Genomic DNA, 25,063 nt, shown 5'->3' with positions numbered 1-25,063 from the left:
ATTGATGGTGTAGAATCCCAAACAATTGGATGATGCAAGATCAAAATAAGAAGAAGGAGAAGAAGAATAATATGAATCTATGATGTATTCAAGATTGGAATGATGAACAATATACAAGATTCACACACACTTGCACCTTCTCTCCTTTCTCTCTCTAGAACACCTTAGAGTACACACACTTAAGCTCCTCTAGCCATACACACTCTTATGACTCTACTAACACTATTTATATGAGACAGACAACCGCAAATGGGTTCACGGCCGTAAACACGTTCACGACCATAAACGTCCGAGAAACCCTAATTCGTGATTACGGCCGCCGCCGAGAAACCCTAGCCGCAAAAGCTTATTCGACCAAGAACCCTCCTTCGGCCGTGAACCCTTCAACGGCCGTGAACCCTTCAATGGACGAGAACACTTCGCAGATTACGTGAAAAATAGCGTTTTTCACCTCTTTTTGCTCCAAAACTCAATCAAAACCTCGTTTTTATCAAAAACACGAAGAACAAACCCCCCTTATTTTTCAAAGATCTATCCAAAACTGCAAAAATCCTTCAAAAATAAGATCAAATACGCTCCAGATCTGGCCAAAATGATTGATACAATCCAAGCTCTGATACCACTTGTAAGTCCCGAATTCGCTTGTGTATCAATCATATCCAATTGATGGTGTAGAATCCCAAACAATTGGATGATACAAGATCAAAATAAGAAGAAGGAGAAGAAGAATAATATGAATCTATGATGTATTCAAGATTGGAATGATGAACAATATACAAGATTCACACACACTTGCACCTTCTCTCCTTTCTCTCTCTAGAACACCTTAGAATACACACACTTAAGCTCCTCTAGCCATACACACTCTTATGACTCTACTAACACTATTTATATGAGACAGACAACCGCAAATGGGTTCACGGCCGTAAACACGTTCACGACCGTAAACTTCCGAGAAACCCTAATTCGTGATTACGGCCGCCGCCGAGAAACCCTAGCCACAAAAGCTTATTCGACCGAGAACCCTCCTTCGGCCGCGAACCCTTCAACGGCCGTGAACCCTTCAATGGACGAGAACACTTCGCAGATTACGTGAAAAATAGCTTTTTTCACCTCTTTTTACTCCAAAACTCGATCAAAAACTCGTTTTTATCAAAAACACGAAGAACAAACCCCCCTTACTTTTCAAAGATCTATCCAAAAATGCAAACATCCTTCAAAAATAAGATCAAATACGCTCCAGATCTGGCCAAAATGATTGATACAATCAAAGCTCTGATACCACTTGTAAGTCCCGAATTCGCTTGTGTATCAATCATATCCAATTGATGGTGTAGAATCCTAAACAATTGGATGATGCAAGATCAAAATAAGAAGAAGGAGAAGAAGAATAATATGAATCTATGATGTATTCAAGATTGGAATGATGAACAATATACAAGATTCACACACACTTGCACCTTCTCTCCTTTCTCTCTCTAGAACACCTTAGAATACACACACTTAAGCTCCTCTAGCCATACACACTCTTATGACTCTACTAACACTATTTATATGATACAGACAACCGCAAATAGGTTCACGGCCGTAAACACGTTCACAACCGTAAACGTCCGAGAAACCCTAATTCGTGATTACGGCCGCCGCCGAGAAACCCTAGCCACAAAAGCTTATTCGACCGAGAACCCTCCTTCGGCCGTGAACCCTTCAACGGCCGTGAACCCTTCAATGGACGAGAACACTTCGCAGATTACGTGAAAAATAGCGTTTTTCACCTCTTTTTGCTCCAAAACTCGATCAAAAATGCGTTTTTATCAAAAACACGAAGAACAAACCCCCCTTATTTTTCAAAGATCTATCCAAAACTACAAAAATCCTTCAAAATAAAGATCAAATACGCTCCAGATCTGGCCAAAATGATTGATACAATCCAAGCTCTGATACCACTTGTAAGTCCTGAATTCGCTTGTGTATCAATCATATCCAATTGATGGTGTAGAATCCCAAACAATTGGATGATGCAAGATCAAAATAAGAAGAAGGAGAAGAAGAATAATATGAATCTATGATGTATTCAAGATTGGAATGATGAACAATATACAAGATTCACACACACTTGCACCTTCTCTCCTTTCTCTCTCTAGAACACCTTAGAGTACACACACTTAAGCTCCTCTAGCCATACACACTCTTATGACTCTACTAACACTATTTATATGAGACAGACAACCGCAAATGGGTTCACGGCCGTAAACACGTTCACGACCATAAACGTCCGAGAAACCCTAATTCGTGATTACGGCCGCCGCCGAGAAACCCTAGCCGCAAAAGCTTATTCGACCGAGAACCCTCCTTCGGCCGTGAACCCTTCAACGGCCGTGAACCCTTCAATGGACGAGAACACTTCGCAGATTACGTGAAAAATAGCGTTTTTCACCTCTTTTTGCTCCAAAACTCGATCAAAACCTCGTTTTTATCAAAAACACGAAGAACAAACCCCCCTTATTTTTCAAAGATCTATCCAAAACTGCAAAAATCCTTCAAAAATAAGATCAAATACGCTCCAGATCTGGCCAAAATGATTGATACAATCCAAGCTCTGATACCACTTGTAAGTCCCGAATTCGCTTGTGTATCAATCATATCCAATTGATGGTGTAGAATCCCAAACAATTGGATGATACAAGATCAAAATAAGAAGAAGGAGAAGAAGAATAATATGAATCTATGATGTATTCAAGATTGGAATGATGAACAATATACAAGATTCACACACACTTGCACCTTCTCTCCTTTCTCTCTCTAGAACACCTTAGAATACACACACTTAAGCTCCTCTAGCCATACACACTCTTATGACTCTAGTAACACTATTTATATGAGACAGACAACCGCAAATGGGTTCACGGCCGTAAACATGTTCACGACCGTAAACGTCCGAGAAACCCTAATTCGTGATTACGGCCGCCGCCGAGAAACCCTAGCCGCAAAAGCTAATTCGACCGAGAACCCTCCTTCGGCCGCGAACCCTTCAACGGCCGTGAACCCTTCAATGGACGAGAACACTTCGCAGATTACGTGAAAAATAGCGTTTTTCACCTCTTTTTGCTCCAAAACTCGATCAAAACCTCGTTTTTATCAAAAACACGAAGAACAAACCCCCCTTATTTTTCAAAGATCTATCCAAAACTGCAAAAATCCTTCAAAAATAAGATCAAATACGCTCCAGATCTGGCCAAAATGATTGATACAATCCAAGCTCTGATACCACTTGTAAGTCCCGAATTCGCTTGTGTATCAATCATATCCAATTGATGGTGTAGAATCCCAAACAATTGGATGATACAAGATCAAAATAAGAAGAAGGAGAAGAAGAATAATATGAATCTATGATGTATTCAAGATTGGAATGATGAACAATATACAAGATTCACACACACTTGCACCTTCTCTCCTTTCTCTCTCTAGAACACCTTAGAATACACACACTTAAGCTCCTCTAGCCATACACACTCTTATGACTCTAGTAACACTATTTATATGAGACAGACAACCGCAAATGGGTTCACGGCCGTAAACACGTTCACGACCGTAAACGTCCGAGAAACCCTAATTCGTAATTACGGCCGCCGCCGAGAAACCCTAGCCGCAAAAGTTTATTCGACCGAGAACCCTCCTTCGGCCGTGAACCCTTCAACGGCCGTAAACCCTTCAATGGACGAGAACACTTCGCAGATTACGTGAAAAATAGCGTTTTTCACCTCTTTTTGCTCCAAAACTCGATCAAAAACTCGTTTTTATCAAAAACACGAAGAACAAACCCCCCTTATTTTTCAAAGATCTATCCAAAAATGCAAAAATCCTTCAAAAATAAGATCAAATACGCTCCAGATCTGGCCAAAATGATTGATACAATCCAAGCTCTGATACCACTTGTAAGTCCCGAATTCGCTTGTGTATCAATCATATCCAATTGATGGTGTAGAATTCCAAACAATTGGATGATGCAAGATCAAAATAAGAAGAAGGAGAAGAAGAATAATATGAATCTATGATGTATTCAAGATTGGAATGATGAACAATATACAAGATTCACACACACTTGCACCTTCTCTCCTTTCTCTCTCTAGAACACCTTAGAATACACACACTTAAGCTCCTCTAGCCATACACACTCTTATGACTCTACTAACACTATTTATATGATACAGAAAACCGCAAATAGGTTCACGGCCGTAAACACGTTCACGACCGTAAACGTCCGAGAAACCCTAATTCGTGATTACGGCCGCCGCCGAGAAACCCTAGCCACAAAAGCTTATTCGACCGAGAACCCTCCTTCGGCCGTGAACCCTTCAACGGCCGTGAACCCTTCAATGGACGAGAACACTTCGCAGACTACGTGAAAAATAGCGTTTTTCACCTCTTTTTGCTCCAAAACTCGATCAAAACCTCGTTTTTATCAAAAACACGAAGAACAAACCCCCCTTATTTTTCAAAGATCTATCCAAAACTGCAAAAATCCTTCAAAAATAAGATCAAATACGCTCCAGATCTGGCCAAAATGATTGATACAATCCAAGCTCTGATACCACTTGTAAGTCCCGAATTCGCTTGTGTATCAATCATATCCAATTGATGGTGTAGAATTCCAAACAATTGGATGATGCAAGATCAAAATAAGAAGAAGGAGAAGAAGAATAATATGAATCTATGATGTATTCAAGATTGGAATGATGAACAATATACAAGATTCACACACACTTGCACCTTCTCTCCTTTCTCTCTCTAGAACACCTTAGAATACACACACTTAAGCTCCTCTAGCCATACACACTCTTATGACTCTAGTAACACTATTTATATGATACAGACAACCGCAAATAGGTTCACGGCCGTAAACACGTTCACGACCGTAAACGTCCGAGAAACCCTAATTCGTGATTACGGCCGCCGCCGAGAAACCCTAGCCACAAAAGCTTATTCGACCGAGAACCCTCCTTCGGCCGTGAACCCTTCAACGGCCGTGAACCCTTCAATGGACGAGAACACTTCGCAGATTACGTGAAAAATAGCGTTTTTAACCTCTTTTTGCTCCAAAACTCGATCAAAACCTCGTTTTTATCAAAAACACGAAGAACAAACCCCCCTTATTTTTCAAAGATCTATCCAAAACTGCAAAAATCCTTCAAAAATAAGATCAAATACGCTCCAGATCTGGCCAAAATGATTGATACAATCCAAGCTCTGATACCACTTGTAAGTCCCGAATTCGCTTGTGTATCAATCATATCCAATTGATGGTGTAGAATCCCAAACAATTGGATGATACAAGATCAAAATAAGAAGAAGGAGAAGAAGAATAATATGAATCTATGATGTATTCAAGATTGGAATGATGAACAATATACAAGATTCACACACACTTGCACCTTCTCTCCTTTCTCTCTCTAGAACACCTTAGAATACACACACTTAAGCTCCTCTAGCCATACACACTCTTATGACTCTAGTAACACTATTTATATGAGACAGACAACCGCAAATGGGTTCACGGCCGTAAACACGTTCACGACCGTAAACGTCCGAGAAACCCTAATTCGTGATTACGGCCGCGGCCGAGAAACCCTAGCCGCAAAAGTTTATTCGACCGAGAACCCTCCTTCGGCCGTGAACCCTTCAACGGCCGTAAACCCTTCAATGGACGAGAACACTTCGCAGATTACGTGAAAAATAGCGTTTTTCACCTCTTTTTGCTCCAAAACTCGATCAAAACCTCGTTTTTATCAAAAACACGAAGAACAAACCCCCCTTATTTTTCAAAGATCTATCCAAAAATGCAAAAATCCTTCAAAAATAAGATCAAATACGCTCCAGATCTGGCCAAAATGATTGATACAATCCAAGCTCTGATACCACTTGTAAGTCCCGAATTCGCTTGTGTATCAATCATATCCAATTGATGGTGTAGAATTCCAAACAATTGGATGATGCAAGATCAAAATAAGAAGAAGGAGAAGAAGAATAATATGAATCTATGATGTATTCAAGATTGGAATGATGAACAATATACAAGATTCACACACACTTGCACCTTCTCTCCTTTCTCTCTCTAGAACACCTTAGAATACACACACTTAAGCTCCTCTAGCCATACACACTCTTATGACTCTAGTAACACTATTTATATGAGACAGACAACCGCAAATGGGTTCACGGCCGTAAACACGTTCACGACCGTAAACGTCCGAGAAACCCTAATTCGTGATTACGGCCGCCGCCGAGAAACCCTAGCCACAAAAGCTTATACGACCGAGAACCCTCCTTCGGCCGCGAACCCTTCAACGGCCGTGAACCCTTCAATGGACGAGAACACTTCGCAGATTACGTGAAAAATAGCGTTTTTCACCTCTTTTTACTCCAAAACTCGATCAAAAACTCGTTTTTATCAAAAACACGAAGAACAAACCCCCCTTACTTTTCAAAGATCTATCCAAAAATGCAAACATCCTTCAAAAATAGGATCAAATACTCTCCAGATCTGGCCAAAATGATTGATACAATCCAAGCTCTGATACCACTTGTAAGTCCCGAATTCGCTTGTATATCAATCATATCCAATTGATGGTGTAAAATCCCAAACAATTGGATGATGCAAGATCAAAATAAGAAGAAGGAGAAGAAGAATAATATGAATCTATGATGTATTCAAGATTGGAATGATGAACAATATACAAGATTCACACACACTTGCACCTTCTCTCCTTTCTCTCTCTAGAACACCTTAGAATACACACACTTAAGCTCCTCTAGCCATACACACTCTTATGACTCTACTAACACTATTTATATGATACAGACAACCGCAAATAGGTTCACGGCCGTAAACACGTTCACGACCATAAACGTCCGAGAAACCCTAATTCGTGATTACGGCCGCCGCCGAGAAACCCTAGCCGCAAAAGTTTATTCGACCGAGAACCCTCCTTCGGCCGTGAACCCTTCAACGGCCGTAAACCCTTCAATGGACGAGAACACTTCGCAGATTACGTGAAAAATAGCGTTTTTCACCTATTTTTGCTCCAAAACTCGATCAAAACCTCGTTTTTATCAAAAACACGAAGAACAAACCCCCCTTATTTTTCAAAGATCTATCCAAAACTGCAAAAATCCTTCAAAAATAAGATCAAATACGCTCCAGATCTGGCCAAAATGATTGATACAATCCAAGCTCTGATACCACTTGTAAGTCCCGAATTCGCTTGTGTATCAATCATATCCAATTGATGGTGTAGAATCCCAAACAATTGGATGATACAAGATCAAAATAAGAAGAAGGAGAAGAAGAATAATATGAATCTATGATGTATTCAAGATTGGAATGATGAACAATATACAAGATTCACACACACTTGCACCTTCTCTCCTTTCTCTCTCTAGAACACCTTAGAATACACACACTTAAGCTCCTCTAGCCATACACACTCTTATGACTCTAGTAACACTATTTATATGAGACAGACAACCGCAAATGGGTTCACGGCCGTAAACACGTTCACGACCGTAAACGTCCGAGAAACCCTAATTCGTGATTACGGCCGCCGCCGAGAAACCCTAGCCGCAAAAGTTTATTCGACCGAGAACCCTCCTTCGGCCGTGAACCCTTCAACGGCCGTAAACCCTTCAATGGACGAGAACACTTCGCAGATTACGTGAAAAATAGCGTTTTTCACCTCTTTTTACTCCAAAACTCGATCAAAAACTCGTTTTTATCAAAAACACGAAGAACAAACCCCCCTTATTTTTCAAAGATCTATCCAAAAATGCAAAAATCCTTCAAAAATAAGATCAAATACGCTCCAGATCTGGCCAAAATGATTGATACAATCCAAGCTCTAATACCACTTGTAAGTCCCGAATTCGCTTGTGTATCAATCATATCCAATTGATGGTGTAGAATTCCAAACAATTGGATGATGCAAGATCAAAATAAGAAGAAGGAGAAGAAGAATAATATGAATCTATGATGTATTCAAGATTGGAATGATGAACAATATACAAGATTCACACACACTTGCACCTTCTCTCCTTTCTCTCTCTAGAACACCTTAGAATACACACACTTAAGCTCCTCTAGCCATACACACTCTTATGACTCTAGTAACACTATTTATATGAGACAGACAACCGCAAATGGGTTCACGGCCGTAAACACGTTCACGACCGTAAACTTCCGAGAAACCCTAATTCGTGATTACGGCCGCCGCCGAGAAACCCTAGCCACAAAAGCTTATTCTACCGAGAACCCTCCTTCGGCCGCGAACCCTTCAACGGCCGTGAACCCTTCAATGGACGAGAACACTTCGCAGATTACGTGAAAAATAGCGTTTTTCACCTCTTTTTACTCCAAAACTCGATCAAAAACTCGTTTTTATCAAAAACACGAAGAACAAACCCCCCTTACTTTTCAAAGATCTATCCAAAAATGCAAACATCCTTCAAAAATAGGATCAAATACTCTCCAGATCTGGCCAAAATGATTGATACAATCAAAGCTCTGATACCACTTGTAAGTCCCGAATTCGCTTGTATATCAATCATATCCAATTGATGGTGTAAAATCCTAAACAATTGGATGATGCAAGATCAAAATAAGAAGAAGGAGAAGAAGAATAATATGAATCTATGATGTATTCAAGATTGGAATGATGAACAATATACAAGATTCACACACACTTGCACCTACTCTCCTTTCTCTCTCTAGAACACCTTAGAATACACACACTTAAGCTCCTCTAGCCATACACACTCTTATGACTCTAGTAACACTATTTATATGAGACAGACAACCGCAAATGGGTTCACGGCCGTAAACACGTTCACGACCGTAAACGTCCGAGAAACCCTAATTCGTGATTACGGCCGCCGCCGAGAAACCCTAGCCGCAAAAGTTTATTCGACCGAGAACCCTCCTTCGGCCGTGAACCCTTCAACGGCCGTAAACCCTTCAATGGACGAGAACACTTCGCAGATTACGTGAAAAATAGCGTTTTTCACCTCTTTTTGCTGCAAAACTCGATCAAAAATGCGTTTTTATCAAAAACACGAAGAACAAACCCCCCTTATTTTTCAAAGATCTATCCAAAAATGCAAAAATCCTTCAAAAATAAGATCAAATACGCTCCAGATCTGGCCAAAATGATTGATACAATCCAAGCTCTGATACCACTTGTAAGTCCCGAATTCGCTTGTGTATCAATCATATCCAATTGATGGTGTAGAATTCCAAACAATTGGATGATGCAAGATCAAAATAAGAAGAAGGAGAAGAAGAATAATATGAATCTATGATGTATTCAAGATTGGAATGATGAACAATATTCAAGATTCACACACACTTGCACCTTCTCTCCTTTCTCTCTCTAGAACACCTTAGAATACACACACTTAAGCTCCTCTAGCCATACACACTCTTATGACTCTAGTAACACTATTTATATGAGACAGACAACCGCAAATGGGTTCACGGCCGTAAACACGTTCACGACCGTAAACTTCCGAGAAACCCTAATTCGTGATTACGGCCGCCGCCGAGAAACCCTAGCCACAAAAGCTTATTCGACCGAGAACCCTCCTTCGGCCGCGAACCCTTTAACGGCCGTGAACCCTTCAATGGACGAGAACACTTCGCAGATTACGTGAAAAATAGCGTTTTTCACCTCTTTTTACTCCAAAACTCGATCAAAAACTCGTTTTTATCAAAAACACGAAGAACAAACCCCCCTTACTTTTCAAAGATCTATCCAAAAATGCAAACATCCTTCAAAAATAGGATCAAATACTCTCCAGATCTGGCCAAAATGATTGATACAATCAAAGCTCTGATACCACTTGTAAGTCCCGAATTCGCTTGTATATCAATCATATCCAATTGATGGTGTAAAATCCTAAACAATTGGATGATGCAAGATCAAAATAAGAAGAAGGAGAAGAAGAATAATATGAATCTATGATGTATTCAAGATTGGAATGATGAACAGTATACAAGATTCACACACACTTGCACCTTCTCTCCTTTCTCTCTCTAGAACACCTTAGAATACACACACTTAAGCTCCTCTAGCCATACACACTCTTATGACTCTACTAACACTATTTATATGATACAGACAACCGCAAATGGGTTCACGGCCGTAAACACGTTCACGACCGTAAACTTCCGAGAAACCCTAATTCGTGATTACGGCCGCCGCCGAGAAACCCTAGCCACAAAAGCTTATTCGACCGAGAACCCTCCTTCGGCCGTGAACCCTTCAACGGCCGTGAACCCTTCAATGGACGAGAACACTTCGCAGATTACGTGAAAAATAGCGTTTTTCACCTCTTTTTGCTCCAAAACTCGATCAAAAATGCGTTTTTATCAAAAACACGAAGAACAAACCCCCCTTATTTTTCAAAGATCTATCCAAAAATGCAAAAATCCTTCAAAAATAAGATCAAATACGCTCCAGATCTGGCCAAAATGATTGATACAATCCAAGCTCTGATACCACTTGTAAGTCCCGAATTCGCTTGTGTATCATTCATATCCAATTGATGGTGTAGAATCCTAAACAATTGGATGATGCAAGATCAAAATAAGAAGAAGGAGAAGAAGAATAATATGAATCTATGATGTATTCAAGATTGGAATGATGAACAATATACAAGATTCACACACACTTGCACCTTCTCTCCTTTCTCTCTCTAGAACACCTTAGAATACACACACTTAAGCTCCTCTAGCCATACACACTCTTATGACTCTACTAACACTATTTATATGAGACAGACAACCGCAAATGGGTTCAAGGCTGTAAACACGTTCACGACCTTAAACGTCCGAGAAACCCTAATTCGTGATTACGACCGCCGCCGAGAAACCCTAGCCACAAAAGCTTATTCGACCAAGAACCCTCCTTCGGCCGTGAACCCTTCAATGGACGAGAACACTTTGCAGATTACGTGAAAAATAGCGTTTTTCACCTCTTTTTACTCCAAAACTCGATCAAAAACTCGTTTTTATCAAAAACACGAAGAACAAACCCCCCTTATTTTTCAAAGATCTATCCAAAACTGCAAAAATCCTTCAAAAATAAGATCAAATACGCTCCAGATCTGGCCAAAATGATTGATACAATCCAAGCTCTGATACCACTTGTAAGTCCCGAATTCGCTTGTGTATCAATCATATCCAATTGATGGTGTAGAATCCCAAACAATTGGATGATGCAAGATCAAAATAAGAAGAAGGAGAAGAAGAATAATATGAATCTATGATGTATTCAAGATTGGAATGATGAACAATATACAAGATTCACACACACTTGCACCTTCTCTCCTTTCTCTCTCTAGAACACCTTAGAATACACACACTTAAGCTCCTCTAGCCATACACACTCTTATGACTCTACTAACACTATTTATATGAGACAGACAACCGCAAATGGGTTCACGGCCGTAAACACGTTCACGACCGTAAACGTCCGAGAAACCCTAATTCGTGATTACGACCGCCGCCGAGAAACCCTAGCCACAAAAGCTTATTCGACCGAGAACCCTCCTTCGGTCGTGGACCCTTCAATGGACGACAACACTTCGCAGATTACGTGAAAAATAACATTTTTCACCTCTTTTTACTCCAAAACTCGATCAAAAACTCGTTTTTATCAAAAACACGAAGAACAAACCCCCCTTATTTTTCAAAGATCTATCCAAAAATACAAAAATCCTTCAAAAATAAGATCAAATACGCTCCAGATCTGGCCAAAATGATTGATACAATCCAAGCTCTGATACCACTTGTAAGTCCCGAATTCGCTTGTGTATCAATCATATCCAATTGATGGTGTAGAATCCCAAACAATTGGATGATGCAAGATCAAAATAAGAAGAAGGAGAAGAAGAATAATATGAATCTATGATGTATTCAAGATTGGAATGATGAACAATATACAAGATTCACACACACTTGCACCTTCTCTCCTTTCTCTCTCTAGAACACCTTAGAATACACACACTTAAGCTCCTCTAGCCATACACACTCTTATGACTCTACTAACACTATTTATATGAGACAGACAACCGCAAATGGGTTCACGGCCGTAAACACGTTCACGACCGTAAACGTCCGAGAAACCCTAATTCGTGATTACGGCCGCCGCCGAGAAACCCTAGCCGCAAAAGCTTATTCGACCGAGAACCCTCCTTCGGCCGTGAACCCTTCAACGGCCGTGAACCCTTCAATGGACGAGAACACTTCGCAGATTACATGAAAAATAGCGTTTTTCACCTCTTTTTACTCCAAAACTCGATCAAAAACTCGTTTTTATCAAAAACACGAAGAACAAACCCCCCTTATTTTTCAAAGATCTATCCAAAAATATAAAAATCCTTCAAAAATAAGATCAAATACGCTCCAGATCTGGCCAAAATGATTGATACAATCCAAGCTCTGATACCACTTGTAAGTCCCGAATTCGCTTGTGTATCATTCATATCAAATTGATGGTGTAGAATCCTAAACAATTGGATGATGCAAGATCAAAATAAGAAGAAGGAGAAGAAGAATAATATGAATCTATGATGTATTCAAGATTGGAATGATGAACAATATACAAGATTCACACACACTTGCACCTTCTCTCCTTTCTCTCTCTAGAACACCTTAGAATACACACACTTAAGCTCCTCTAGCCATACACACTCTTATGACTCTACTAACACTATTTATATGAGACAGACAACCGCAAATGGGTTCAAGGCCGTAAACACGTTCACGACCGTAAACGTCCGAGAAACCCTAATTCGTGATTACGACCGCCGCCGAGAAACCCTAGCCACAAAAGCTTATTCGACCGCGAACCCTCCTTCGGCCGTGAACCCTTCAATTGACGAGAACACTTCGCAGATTACGTGAAAAATAGCTTTTTTCACCTCTTTTTACTCCAAAACTCGATCAAAAACTCGTTTTTATCAAAAACACGAAGAACAAACCCCCCTTATTTTTCAAAGATCTATCCAAAACTGCAAACATCCTTCAAAAATAGGATCAAATACTCTCCAGATCTGGCCAAAATGATTGATACAATCAAAGCTCTGATACCACTTGTAAGTCCCGAATTCGCTTGTATATCAATCATATCCAATTGATGGTGTAAAATCCTAAACAATTGGATGATGCAAGATCAAAATAAGAAGAAGGAGAAGAAGAATAATATGAATCTATGATGTATTCAAGATTGGAATGATGAACAGTATACAAGATTCACACACACTTGCACCTTCTCTCCTTTCTCTCTCTAGAACACCTTAGAATACACACACTTAAGCTCCTCTAGCCATACACACTCTCATGACTCTACTAACACTATTTATATGATACAGACAACCGCAAATGGGTTCACGGCCGTAAACACGTTCACGACCGTAAACTTCCGAGAAACCCTAATTCGTGATTACGGCCGCCGCCGAGAAACCCTAGCCACAAAAGCTTATTCGACCGAGAACCCTCCTTCGGCCGTGAACCCTTCAACGGCCGTGAACCCTTCAATGGACGAGAACACTTCGCAGATTACGTGAAAAATAGCGTTTTTCACCTCTTTTTGCTCCAAAACTCGATCAAAAATGCGTTTTTATCAAAAACACGAAGAACAAACCCCCCTTATTTTTCAAAGATCTATCCAAAAATGCAAAAATCCTTCAAAAATAAGATCAAATACGCTCCAGATCTGGCCAAAATGATTGATACAATCCAAGCTCTGATACCACTTGTAAGTCCCGAATTCGCTTGTGTATCATTCATATCCAATTGATGGTGTAGAATCCTAAACAATTGGATGATGCAAGATCAAAATAAGAAGAAGGAGAAGAAGAATAATATGAATCTATGATGTATTCAAGATTGGAATGATGAACAATATACAAGATTCACACACACTTGCACCTTCTCTCCTTTCTCTCTCTAGAACACCTTAGAATACACACACTTAAGCTCCTCTAGCCATACACACTCTTATGACTCTACTAACACTATTTATATGAGACAGACAACCGCAAATGGGTTCAAGGCTGTAAACACGTTCACGACCTTAAACGTCCGAGAAACCCTAATTCGTGATTACGACCGCCGCCGAGAAACCCTAGCCACAAAAGCTTATTCGACCAAGAACCCTCCTTCGGCCGTGAACCCTTCAATGGACGAGAACACTTTGCAGATTACGTGAAAAATAGCGTTTTTCACCTCTTTTTACTCCAAAACTCGATCAAAAACTCGTTTTTATCAAAAACACGAAGAACAAACCCCCCTTATTTTTCAAAGATCTATCCAAAACTGCAAAAATCCTTCAAAAATAAGATCAAATACGCTCCAGATCTGGCCAAAATGATTGATACAATCCAAGCTCTGATACCACTTGTAAGTCCCGAATTCGCTTGTGTATCAATCATATCCAATTGATGGTGTAGAATCCCAAACAATTGGATGATGCAAGATCAAAATAAGAAGAAGGAGAAGAAGAATAATATGAATCTATGATGTATTGAAGATTGGAATGATGAACAATATACAAGATTCACACACACTTGCACCTTCTCTCCTTTCTCTCTCTAGAACACCTTAGAATACACACACTTAAGCTCCTCTAGCCATACACACTCTTATGACTCTACTAACACTATTTATATGAGACAGACAACCGCAAATGGGTTCACGGCCGTAAACACGTTCACGACCGTAAACGTCCGAGAAACCCTAATTCGTGATTACGGCCGCCGCCGAGAAACCCTAGCCACAAAAGCTTATTCGACCGAGAACCCTCCTTCGGTCGTGAACCCTTCAATGGACGACAACACTTCGCAGATTACGTGAAAAATAACGTTTTTCACCTCTTTTTACTCCAAAACTCGATCAAAAACTCGTTTTTATCAAAAACACGAAGAACAAACCCCCCTTATTTTTCAAAGATCTATCCAAAAATACAAAAATCCTTCAAAAATAAGATCAAATACGCTCCAGATCTGGCCAAAATGATTGATACAATCCAAGCTCTGATACCACTTGTAAGTCCCGAATTCGCTTGTGTATCAATCATATCCAATTGATGGTGTAGAATCCCAAACAATTGGATGATGCAAGATCAAAATAAGAAGAAGGAGAAGAAGAATAATATGAATCTATGATGTATTCAAGATTGGAATGATGAACAATATACAAGATTCACACAAACTTGCACCTTCTCTCCTTTCTCTCTCTAGAACACCTTAGAATACACACACTTAAGCTCCTCTAGCCATACACACTCTTATGACTCTACTAACACTATTTATATGAGACAGACAACCGCAAATGGGTTCACGGCCGTAAACACGTTCACGACCGTAAACGTCCGAGAAACCCTAATTCGTGATTACGGCCGCCGCCGAGAAACCCTAGCCGCAAAAGCTTATTCGACCGAGAACCCTCCTTCGGCCGTGAACCCTTCAACGGCCGTGAACCCTTCAATGGACGAGAACACTTCGCAGATTACATGAAAAATAGCGTTTTTCACCTCTTTTTACTCCAAAACTCGATCAAAAACTCGTTTTTATCAAAAACACGAAGAACAAACCCCCCTTATTTTTCAAAGATCTATCCAAAAATATAAAAATCCTTCAAAAATAAGATCAAATACGCTCCAGATCTGGCCAAAATGATTGATACAATCCAAGCTCTGATACCACTTGTAAGTCCCGAATTCGCTTGTGTATCATTCATATCAAATTGATGGTGTAGAATCCTAAACAATTGGATGATGCAAGATCAAAATAAGAAGAAGGAGAAGAAGAATAATATGAATCTATGATGTATTCAAGATTGGAATGATGAACAATATACAAGATTCACACACACTTGCACCTTCTCTCCTTTCTCTCTCTAGAACACCTTAGAATACACACACTTAAGCTCCTCTAGCCATACACACTCTTATGACTCTACTAACACTATTTATATGAGACAGACAACCGCAAATGGGTTCAAGGCCGTAAACACGTTCACGACCGTAAACGTCCGAGAAACCCTAATTCGTGATTACGACCGCCGCCGAGAAACCCTAGCCACAAAAGCTTATTCGACCGAGAACCCTCCTTCGGCCGTGAACCCTTCAATTGACGAGAACACTTCGCAGATTACGTGAAAAATAGCTTTTTTCACCTCTTTTTACTCCAAAACTCGATCAAAAACTCGTTTTTATCAAAAACACGAAGAACAAACCCCCCTTATTTTTCAAAGATCTATCCAAAACTGCAAAAATCCTTCAAAAATAAGATCAAATACGCTCCAGATATGGCCAAAATGATTGATACAATCCAAGCTCTGATACCACTTGTAAGTCCCGAATTCGCTTGTGTATGAATCATATCCAATTGATGGTGTAGAATCCCAAACAATTGGATGATGCAAGATCAAAATAAGAAGAAGGAGAAGAAGAATAATATGAATCTATGATGTATTCAAGATTGGAATGATGAACAATATACAAGATTCACACACACTTGCACCTTCTCTCCTTTCTCTCTCTAGAACACCTTAGAATACACACACTTAAGCTCCTCTAGCCATACACACTCTTATGACTCTACTAACACTATTTATATGAGACAGACAACCGCAAATGGGTTCACGGCCGTAAACACGTTCACGACCGTAAACGTCCGAGAAACCCTAATTCGTGATTACGGCCGCCGCCGAGAAACCCTAGCCACAAAAGCTTATTCGACCGAGAACCCTCCTTCGGTCGTGAACCCTTCAATGGACGACAACACTTCGCAGATTACGTGAAAAATAACGTTTTTCACCTCTTTTTACTCCAAAACTCGATCAAAAACTCGTTTTTATCAAAAACACGAACAACAAACCCCCCTTATTTTTCAAAGATCTATCCAAAAATGCAAAAATCCTTCAAAAATAAGATCAAATACGCTCCAGATCTGGCCAAAATGATTGATACAATCCAAGCTCTGATACCACTTGTAAGTCCCGAATTCGCTTGTGTATCAATCATATCCAATTGATGGTGTAGAATCCCAAACAATTGGATGATGCAAGATCAAAATAAGAAGAAGGAGAAGAAGAATAATATGAATCTATGATGTATTCAAGATTGGAATGATGAACAATATACAAGATTCACACACACTTGCACCTTCTCTCCTTTCTCTCTCTAGAACACCTTAGAATACACACACTTAAGCTCCTCTAGCCATACACACTCTTATGACTCTACTAACACTATTTATATGAGACAGACAACCGCAAATGGGTTCACGGCCGTAAACACGTTCACGACCGTAAACGTCCGAGAAACCCTAATTCGTGATTACGGCCGCCGCCGAGAAACCCTAGCCGCAAAAGCTTATTCGACCGAGAACCCTCCTTCGGCCGTGAACCCTTCAACGGCCGTGAACCCTTCAATGGACGAGAACACTTCGCAGATTACATGAAAAATAGCGTTTTTCACCTCTTTTTACTCCAAAACTCGATCAAAAACTCGTTTTTATCAAAAACACGAAGAACAAACCCCCCTTATTTTTCAAAGATCTATCCAAAAATATAAAAATCCTTCAAAAATAAGATCAAATACGCTCCAGATCTGGCCAAAATGATTGATACAATCCAAGCTCTGATACCACTTGTAAGTCCCGAATTCGCTTGTGTATCATTCATATCAAATTGATGGTGTAGAATCCTAAACAATTGGATGATGCAAGATCAAAATAAGAAGAAGGAGAAGAAGAATAATATGAATCTATGATGTATTCAAGATTGGAATGATGTACAATATACAAGATTCACACACACTTGCACCTTCTCTCCTTTCTCTCTCTAGAACACCTTAGAATACACACACTTAAGCTCCTCTATCCATACACACTCTTATGACTCTACTAACACTATTTATATGAGACAGACAACCGCAAATGGGTTCAAGGCCGTAAACACGTTCACGACCGTAAACGTCCGAGAAACCCTAATTCGTGATTACGACCGCCGCCGAGAAACCCTAGCCACAAAAGCTTATTCGACCGAGAACCCTCCTTCGGCCGTGAACCCTTCAATTGACGAGAACACTTCGCAGATTACGTGAAAAATAGCTTTTTTCACCTCTTTTTACTCCAAAACTCGATCAAAAACTCGTTTTTATCAAAAACACGAAGAACAAACCCCCCTTATTTTTCAAAGATCTATCCAAAACTGCAAAAATCCTTCAAAAATAAGATCAAATACGCTCCAGATATGGCCAAAATGATTGATACAATCCAAGCTCTGATACCACTTGTAAGTCCCGAATTCGCTTGTGTATGAATCATATCCAATTGATGGTGTAGAATCCCAAACAATTGGATGATGCAAGATCAAAATAAGAAGAAGGAGAAGAAGAATAATATGAATCTATGATGTATTCAAGATTGGAATGATGAACAATATACAAGATTCACACACACTTGCACCTTCTCTCCTTTCTCTCTCTAGAACACCTTAGAATACACACACTTAAGCTCCTCTAGCCATACACACTCTTATGACTCTACTAACACTATTTATATGAGACAGACAACCGCAAATGGGTTCACGGCCGTAAACACGTTCACGACCGTAAACGTCCGAGAAACCCTAATTCGTGATTACGGCCGCCGCCGAGAAACCCTAGCCACAAAAGCTTATTCGACCGAGAACCCTCCTTCGGTCGTGAACCCTTCAATGGACGACAACACTTCGCAGATTACGTGAAAAATAACGTTTTTCACCTCTTTTTACTCCAAAACTCGATCAAAAACTCGTTTTTATCAAAAACACGAACAACAAACCCCCCTTATTTTTCAAAGATCTATCCAAAAATGCAAAAATCCTTCAAAAATAAGATCAAATACGCTCCAGATCTGGCCAAAATGATTGATACAATCCAAGCTCTGATACCACTTGTAAGTCCCGAATTCGCTTGTGTATCAATCATATCCAATTGATGGTGTAGAATCCCAAACAATTGGATGATGCAAGATCAAAATAAGAAGAAGGAGAAGAAGAATAATATGAATCTATGATGTATTCAAGATTGGAATGATGAACAATATACAAGATTCACACACACTTGCACCTTCTCTCCTTTCTCTCTCTAGAACACCTTAGAATACACACACTTAAGCTCCTCTAGCCATACACACTCTTATGACTCTACTAACACTATTTATATGAGACAGACAACCGCAAATGGGTTCACGGCCGTAAACACGTTCACGACCGTAAACGTCCGAGAAACCCTAATTCGTGATTACGACCGCCGCCGAGAAACCCTAGCCACAAAAGCTTATTCGACCGAGAACCCTCCTTCGGTCGTGAACCCTTCAATGGACGACAACACTTCGCAGATTACGTGAAAAATAACGTTTTTCACCTCTTTTTACTCCAAAACTCGATCAAAAACTCGTTTTTATGAAAAACACGAAGAACAAACCCCCCTTATTTTTCAAAGATCTAGCCAAAAATGCAAAAATCCTTCAAAAATAAGATCAAATACGCTCCAGATCTGGCCAAAATGATTGATACAATCCAAGCTCTGATACCACTTGTAAGTCCCGAATTCGCTTGTGTATCAATCATATCCAATTGATGGTGTAGAATCCCAAACAATTGGATGATGCAAGATCAAAATAAGAAGAAGGAGAAGAAGAATAATATGAATCTATGATGTATTCAAGATTGGAATGATGAACAATATACAAGATTCACACACACTTGCACCTTCTCTCCTTTCTCTCTCTAGAACACCTTAGAATACACACACTTAAGCTCCTCTAGCCATACACACTCTTATGACTCTACTAAAACTATTTATATGAGACAGACAACCGCAAATGGGTTCACGGCCGTAAACACGTTCACGACCGTAAACGTCCGAGAAACCCTAATTCGTGATTACGGCCGCCGCCGAGAAACCCTAGCCACAAAAGCTTATTCGACCGAGAACCCTCCTTCGGTCGTGAACCCTTCAATGGACGACAACACTTCGCAGATTACGTGAAAAATAACGTTTTTCACCTCTTTTTACTCCAAAACTCGATCAAAAACTCGTTTTTATCAAAAACACGAACAACAAACCCCCCTTATTTTTCAAAGATCTATCCAAAAATGCAAAAATCCTTCAAAAATAAGATCAAATACGCTCCAGATATGGCCAAAATGATTGATACAATCCAAGCTCTGATACCACTTGTAAGTCCCGAATTCGCTTGTGTATGAATCATATCCAATTGATGGTGTAGAATCCCAAACAATTGGATGATGCAAGATCAAAATAAGAAGAAGGAGAAGAAGAATAATATGAATCTATGATGTATTCAAGATTGGAATGATGAACAATATACAAGATTCACACACACTTGCACCTTCTCTCCTTTCTCTCTCTAGAACACCTTAGAATACACACACTTAAGCTCCTCTAGCCATACACACTCTTATGACTCTACTAACACTATTTATATGAGACAGACAACCGCAAATGGGTTCACGGCCGTAAACACGTTCACGACCGTAAACGTCCGAGAAACCCTAATTCGTGATTACGGCCGCCGCCGAGAAACCCTAGCCACAAAAGCTTATTCGACCGAGAACCCTCCTTCGGTCGTGAACCCTTCAATGGACGACAACACTTCGCAGATTACGTGAAAAATAACGTTTTTCACCTCTTTTTACTCCAAAACTCGATCAAAAACTCGTTTTTATCAAAAACACGAAGAACAAACCCCCCTTATTTTTCAAAGATCTATCCAAAAATGCAAAAATCCTTCAAAAATAAGATCAAATACGCTCCAGATCTGGCCAAAATGATTGATACAATCCAAGCTCTGATACCACTTGTAAGTCCCGAATTCGCTTGTGTATCAATCATATCCAATTGATGGTGTAGAATCCCAAACAATTGGATGATGCAAGATCAAAATAAGAAGGAGGAGAAGAAGAATAATATGAATCTATGATGTATTCAAGATTGGAATGATGAACAATATACAAGATTCACACACACTTGCACCTTCTCTCCTTTCTCTCTCTAGAACACCTTAGAATACACACACTTAAGCTCCTCTAGCCATACACACTCTTATGACTCTACTAACACTATTTATATGAGACAGACAACCGCAAATGGGTTCACGGCCGTAAACACGTTCACGACCGTAAACGTCCGAGAAACCCTAATTCGTGATTACGGCCGCCGCCGAGAAACCCTAGCCACAAAAGCTTATTCGACCGAGAACCCTCCTTCGGTCGTGAACCCTTCAATGGACGACAACACTTCGCAGATTACGTGAAAAATAACGTTTTTCACCTCTTTTTACTCCAAAACTCGATCAAAAACTCGTTTTTATCAAAAACACGAAGAACAAACCCCCCTTATTTTTCAAAGATCTATCCAAAAATGCAAAAATCCTTCAAAAATAAGATCAAATACGCTCCAGATCTGGCCAAAATGATTGATACAATCCAAGCTCTGATACCACTTGTAAGTCCCGAATTCGCTTGTGTATCAATCATATCCAATTGATGGTGTAGAATCCCAAACAATTGGATGATGCAAGATCAAAATAAGAAGAAGGAGAAGAAGAATAATATGAATCTATGATGTATTCAAGATTGGAATGATGAACAATATACAAGATTCACACACACTTGCACCTTCTCTCCTTTCTCTCTCTAGAACACCTTAGAATACACACACTTAAGCTCCTCTAGCCATACACACTCTTATGACTCTACTAAAACTATTTATATGAGACAGACAACCGCAAATGGGTTCTCGGCCGTAAACACGTTCACGACCGTAAACGTCCGAGAAACCCTAATTCGTGATTACGGCCGCCGCCGAGAAACCCTAGCCACAAAAGCTTATTCGACCGAGAACCCTCCTTCGGTCGTGAACCCTTCAATGGACGACAACACTTCGCAGATTACGTGAAAAATAACGTTTTTCACCTCTTTTTACTCCAAAACTCGATCAAAAACTCGTTTTTATCAAAAACACGAAGAACAAACCCCCCTTATTTTTCAAAGATCTATCCAAAAATGCAAAAATCCTTCAAAAATAAGATCAAATACGCTCCAGATCTGGCCAAAATGATTGATACAATCCAAGCTCTGATACCACTTGTAAGTCCCGAATTCGCTTGTGTATCAATCATATCCAATTGATGGTGTAGAATCCCAAACAATTGGATGATGCAAGATCAAAATAAGAAGAAGGAGAAGAAGAATAATATGAATCTATGATGTATTCAAGATTGGAATGATGAACAATATACAAGATTCACACACACTTGCACCTTCTCTCCTTTCTCTCTCTAGAACACCTTAGAATACACACACTTAAGCTCCTCTAGCCATACACACTCTTATGACTCTACTAACACTATTTATATGAGACAGACAACCGCAAATGGGTTCACGGCCGTAAACACGTTCACGACCGTAAACGTCCGAGAAACCCTAATTCGTGATTACGGCCGCCGCCGAGAAACCCTAGCCGCAAAAGCTTATTCGACCGAGAACCCTCCTTCGGCCGTGAACCCTTCAACGGCCGTGAACCCTTCAATGGACGAGAACACTTCGCAGATTACATGAAAAATAGCGTTTTTCACCTCTTTTTACTCCAAAACTCGATCAAAAACTCGTTTTTATCAAAAACACGAAGAACAAACCCCCCTTATTTTTCAAAGATCTATCCAAAACTGCAAAAATCCTTCAAAAATAAGATCAAATACGCTCCAGATCTGGCCAAAATGATTGATACAATCCAAGCTCTGATACCACTTGTAAGTCCCGAATTCGCTTGTGTATCAATCATATCCAATTGATGGTGTAGAATCCCAAACAATTGGATGATGCAAGATCAAAATAAGAAGAAGGAGAAGAAGAATAATATGAATCTATGATGTATTCAAGATTGGAATGATGAACAATATACAAGATTCACACACACTTGCACCTTCTCTCCTTTCTCTCTCTAGAACACCTTAGAATACACACACTTAAGCTCCTCTAGCCATACACACTCTTATGACTCTACTAAAACTATTTATATGAGACAGACAACCGCAAATGGGTTCACGGCCGTAAACACGTTCACGACCGTAAACGTCCGAGAAACCCTAATTCGTGATTACGGCCGCCGCCGAGAAACCCTAGCCACAAAAGCTTATTCGACCGAGAACCCTCCTTCGGTCGTGAACCCTTCAATGGACGACAACACTTCGCAGATTACGTGAAAAATAACGTTTTTCACCTCTTTTTACTCCAAAACTCGATCAAAAACTCGTTTTTATCAAAAACACGAAGAACAAACCCCCCTTATTTTTCAAAGATCTATCCAAAACTGCAAAAATCCTTCAAAAATAAGATCAAATACGCTCCAGATATGGCCAAAATGATTGATACAATCCAAGCTCTGATACCACTTGTAAATCCCGAATTCGCTTGTGTATCAATCATATCCAATTGATGGTGTAGAATCCCAAACAATTGGATGATGCAAGATCAAAATAAGAAGAAGGAGAAGAAGAATAATATGAATCTATGATGTATTCAAGATTGGAATGATGAACAATATACAAGATTCACACACACTTGCACCTTCTCTCCTTTCTCTCTCTAGAACACCTTAGAATACACACACTTAAGCTCCTCTAGCCATACACACTCTTATGACTCTACTAACACTATTTATATGAGACAGACAACCGCAAATGGGTTCACGGCCGTAAACACGTTCACGACCGTAAACGTCCGAGAAACCCTAATTCGTGATTACGGCCGCCGCCGAGAAACCCTAGCCGCAAAAGCTTATTCGACCGAGAACCCTCCTTCGGCCGTGAACCCTTCAACGGCCGTGAACCCTTCAATGGACGAGAACACTTCGCAGATTACATGAAAAATAGCGTTTTTCACCTCTTTTTACTCCAAAACTCGATCAAAAACTCGTTTTTATCAAAAACACGAAGAACAAACCCCCCTTATTTTTCAAAGATCTATCCAAAACTGCAAAAATCCTTCAAAAATAAGATCAAATACGCTCCAGATCTGGCCAAAATGATTGATACAATCCAAGCTCTGATACCACTTGTAAGTCCCGAATTCGCTTGTGTATCAATCATATCCAATTGATGGTGTAGAATCCCAAACAATTGGATGATGCAAGATCAAAATAAGAAGAAGGAGAAGAAGAATAATATGAATCTATGATGTATTCAAGATTGGAATGATGAACAATATACAAGATTCACACACACTTGCACCTTCTCTCCTTTCTCTCTCTAGAACACCTTAGAATACACACACTTAAGCTCCTCTAGCCATACACACTCTTATGACTCTACTAAAACTATTTATATGAGACAGACAACCGCAAATGGGTTCACGGCCGTAAACACGTTCACGACCGTAAACGTCCGAGAAACCCTAATTCGTGATTACGGCCGCCGCCGAGAAACCCTAGCCACAAAAGCTTATTCGACCGAGAACCCTCCTTCGGTCGTGAACCCTTCAATGGACGACAACACTTCGCAGATTACGTGAAAAATAACGTTTTTCACCTCTTTTTACTCCAAAACTCGATCAAAAACTCGTTTTTATCAAAAACACGAACAACAAACCCCCCTTATTTTTCAAAGATCTATCCAAAACTGCAAAAATCCTTCAAAAATAAGATCAAATACGCTCCAGATATGGCCAAAATGATTGATACAATCCAAGCTCTGATACCACTTGTAAATCCCGAATTCGCTTGTGTATCAATCATATCCAATTGATGGTGTAGAATCCCAAACAATTGGATGATGCAAGATCAAAATAAGAAGAAGGAGAAGAAGAATAATATGAATCTATGATGTATTCAAGATTGGAATGATGAACAATATACAAGATTCACACACACTTGCACCTTCTCTCCTTTCTCTCTCTAGAACACCTTAGAATACACACACTTAAGCTCCTCTAGCC

This window comes from Lactuca virosa, chromosome 4 (genome assembly GCF_052849685.1).
Source record: "Lactuca virosa cultivar CGN04683 chromosome 4, Lactuca_virosa_CGN04683_v6, whole genome shotgun sequence".
Classification (NCBI taxonomy): Eukaryota; Viridiplantae; Streptophyta; class Magnoliopsida; order Asterales; family Asteraceae; genus Lactuca; species Lactuca virosa.
The sequence above is the reverse complement of the archived record's forward strand: the minus strand, read 5'-3'. Positions refer to the sequence as shown.